This window comes from Carassius auratus, chromosome 24, assembly GCF_003368295.1.
Source record: "Carassius auratus strain Wakin chromosome 24, ASM336829v1, whole genome shotgun sequence".
Lineage (NCBI taxonomy): Eukaryota > Metazoa > Chordata > Actinopteri > Cypriniformes > Cyprinidae > Carassius > Carassius auratus.
This window is the reverse complement of record NC_039266.1, coordinates 13,736,113-13,740,623: the sequence shown is the minus strand read 5'-3', so window position 1 is coordinate 13,740,623 and position 4,511 is coordinate 13,736,113.

Here is a 4,511-nt window from a genome sequence, read left to right as displayed (position 1 = left end):
CAAGGTACAGAAACCAAATAATAGCACTGGATAGTCTTCAATGTAAAAATTAAATATACAATCAAACCTACATTTATTCAGACACCTTCAACATTTCTCACATTATTACAGTTTTGCTATATATATCAAAAATTATATCTGGTTTCTGAATAATTTTTGGTTTGACTGTTAAAACTACAAAGAAATTCAGTCAAGAGCAGTGAGTGATTTTCATTTTCTTGGATTAACATATTACAGCAGCCAGTGGCTAAATTAGGCGCGGTCACTTTAAAAGACCATGAACGCATCCAATATAATACACATCCCATTTTTTCCTCAACTGTTTACATTCACTTAAGAAATAACTGACAGTTTTTTCGAGCATAATTTCCAAGGTGGATATTTTGACATATTTTGTATGTATTTGTCGGCACAAGAACAAAAATAAGCAAATTCGATGTTCTAGTGTTTTGAGACGCCTTTCTCTGCGCGAGCCATGAACACAGAACACCTCGGTGTTGAATTGGGCTCTTTCACATCTTTTTGTGTTCAAACTGCGATTTGCATTTGTTCGTTCGGGTGCAGGAGGAACTTCGAGGTGAACTTCGCAGAAGAGAGCTCGGTTCAGTGTCACTGTCCGTGTTACGCGGCTCTCTCTCTCGTGCGCACCTAACGGCACGCGCTGCTCTGTTCAGCTTTTCCGCGTCTAGTTTTTGGATGCTTTAATGTTTAAATCGACAAGCAGTACAGCTTAACAACACGTGAGAAAGAGAAGCTTTCGTGACGATGCGCAGCAGTGGCCCATCAACTGTCCTGACTCCTGAGCATCTTTTTAGGCTGTCCTCAGCGAGTCAGTTATATAAAATATCAAGGTGAAAGTCATCATAGCTTGCTTAGTATAGACCCAGCTCCCAACCCAACTTTGAGAATAGATTAACGGCGATATTTTTTTTATCGCCCGATAAGAGTCTCGCGTTAACGCAGCACGTTAACGGCCCACCACTAATTAATAATTATAATAATAATTAAATAAACCTCAAAGCATCATTCTTCCCCTATTCTGCAGTATACTAAATGTCTACAAACGTCATCTGTTTTGTCTAAACACAGGTGATGCCATTCAGCTCTTGGGAATCAGCTGCTACTGTCTTTCAACATCCTGGCACCCTGTCATCAAGCACTCACATGTCTAACTGCAGTGAGGGAGAGAGAGAGAGAGACTAAGGGAAAGTTTATCTCAGAAATTACTGCTCACTTAAACATGTTCTATCATGAAACCACTTCAAACCGATTTAACAGGTTGTTAAAGAACTTGCTTCTGTAACGCTGTATGATATAGAGCCAGTGAGAGACAGATTTCTCAATGAAGACACAGGAAGACGGAGATCCACTTTATTTTACTGACGTCAGTCTAACAGTAATGAAATATACAATACATATTTTAAAGGGTCAGTTCAACCAAAAATTGGTTGAAAATTCTGTCATTAATTACTCCCCCTTACGCCTTTCCATTTCCATAGGTCCTGCATTCAACTTCGGAACACAAATTAAGATATTTCTGATGGAATCTGAGAGCTCTCTCACCCTCCATAGACAGCAATGATATAACCATGATCAACGCACAGAAACTTAATTGATGAGAATTTCTTTCATCCGAAAAACACAAAAGAAGGAATTTTGAAGAATATTTCATGCTCATCTTTTTTCAAACCATTAAAGTACCTAGTTGTCAAAATCATCTTTCATTTTCCTTTTTACAATTCTTTTAATATTTCAGAGATGCAAGGATGAATTAATTTGTTTTTTTGATTAAACGAATTAATTTTGAGGCAGCTACAGTATGTCTTATGGCGTGGCATGTATCATATTTATCTCTGTATGATAGTCTCACAAAAAGCCTGATTAAATCTTTCTTCACCTGATCAAATAACTGAACCGCCACTAAACTATAAAACAAACTGCAGAACCATAAAACTGTTTTATGTTTATTATGTTTTATTACTTTACAACTAAAAGAAGCACAATAAGGATTTTGATCACTTTCATCGTCTCTATGTAAGAAAGGTGGAAGGGGGGGGGGGGGGGTTAATCACTGATCAAAGGTAAAAAAAAAAATAATAATTCATAAATGTCAATATATGCAAATATATTAACATTTGGCCCCATATGTTTACAAAATCTGTCCTATTCTTTCGCAGTTCAATCTATAAGATGCCATGAGGATATACTGCATTTCACATTTGACTTTTTCTCATAGTAATAATACTGTAGCACATTTACTTATACACTAGAGTTTGCTTAATTAAACCGCTCTTTACACATTTGTTATCCCCTGATGTATGTAAAATGCAATTTCACAAGTAGTGTGCCTCAATGATATGAGCGTGAGAGGGGCAGAAGGGTGTGAATACACCACTACTGATGGAGAGATAGTGTTGCAAAGACACGCTGGCTGCGCAATATTCTTGGGTTGGTGATGAGGTTTTGTTGGAATGTGTATGAAGGGGAGAGGATGTTTTAAAAAAAGAACGAACCTGACATGTTCGCATGCACACACATGCACACGTTCAATATATCGTGCCTCTGCTCTGATTCTACGGGGGCTGCTGATTGACAATAAACCTACAGAAATTGCCAGTGTCATTCAAATCTGTATGACTCACATGACAGATACTGTAGATACTCTCTTTCACTTCATTCCAGCAGAATTACATCTGAAAACATGAGGGTTTTTCTCAGGAGAGCAGCAGGATACTTAAGCGAACACCCATTTATGTCTAGAAGAAATATTAAAGAGATATCATTTGGACCTATGGCTGAAACAGCAGAAATGATTGCATTGGGTGTTAACTAAGTCATGTAACATATTATGAGCCGAGTGTATAAAAGATATTCCTACCTCAAGTAATATGTCACTCAGTACACTGTTACAAATTATTAAATCTTTGTTGTTGAATGCACATTTCACAAAAAAAAAAAAAACTCCAACTGAAATGATCAGTACATGATCCAATAAGTGTTAAACTGGAATGGAACACCAGTTATATATATATATATATATATATATATATATATATATATATATATATATATATATATATATATATATATATATATATATATATATATATATATATATATATATAGACACACACACACCACGCACCACACACACATGTATAAATGTTGAAAATATTCTCAAGATCAGCATAGCAAATATTCCAGCAAATCTGAGCTCAAGTCTCTGCGATCCATTTGCATACTTGGAAACAGTTTCCAAGATTTGTTGACTTAGGAACACAAATCTAGAGGGGAACTGCAGTGTAATGAACTTTTTTGTTCTCTGTGGTTCAGCAGGCCGAGACCAGATCTGTCAGGTCAGCAATGGAGCTGTATAAACCCTATTTATAGGACAGGCTGTAAAGGCAGTCAAGTTCCGCCATCCCATAAAGCCATGTAGCAGGAGGTTTGTGAAAGACAAGCAAAGGGACGAGGTGACGTATGTTCGAATGCATGCATGCGTGAGAGGAAGCCGTTCTGTGAAACAGAAGAGTCAGCCATTCGCAGCAAGCTGTTCATCCACTCATCTTTCATCAAATGACCCTTGCTGAAACGTGATACAACAGGAATGCGCGCCAGTCTGTCCCATCCAATCACAGACAGGCAAATGTAATGGAGCACCGTCAATGATGAGGAAGGTTTCATTCATCAGCTCATTCACCCTTGAGTCAAATTGACCTTGCACAGAATTACAGAAATGATGGTCCGACCTCCCAAAAAGTGACATCCACTAAGATCATCTGAAAGCACTTACCTGGATGATAAAAGGAAAGGAATTCATGACAATATATATAGTAACACTTCATTTTAAGGACCAATTCTCACTATGAACTATGACTTTTGCCTTGGTAAACCCCTAATTTAATTAATTAATAGTTAATAAAGTAGTTGTTAATTTTAGGTCTGGGGTAGGATTAACCCCTTACTAGTCACCCCCCTTTTTTGGCATGGAGACAGAAATGACATACCCAAAATAAAAAGGTTTCTGCTCATGATTCTTCTGATTCTAGATACATAATCAAAAAAAATTTAAAAAGCTGACTGGGGCCATTGGCGATGTTTGCAAGTAAATGGGTTAACCCCAGTTTATTATTGTTTCACTTTGTGTTTCACTTCAATTAGTAAGGGGTTAATTTAAAACCAAAAATTTTTGTAACAAAAACATTGTTACTTTCACTTAGGCCTACACACACACACACACACACACAGACATATACATTTACATTTACATTTAGTCATTTGCAGATGCTTTTATCCAAAGCCACTTGCAAATGAGGACATATATATATTTTTAGGTAATTAAACTCTTCACAATTAATAATGAATTATTGTTTTGCAAACATCAATAAAAGGCTGTAACTAATCAGTGTTGGTAGTTTTACAAGTACAGTAGAATAGAATACTTATTTAAAAAAAGACAAAACAATTATTAAAAACAGAACATGTTTATTATTCATTCAGCCAAAGAGGAT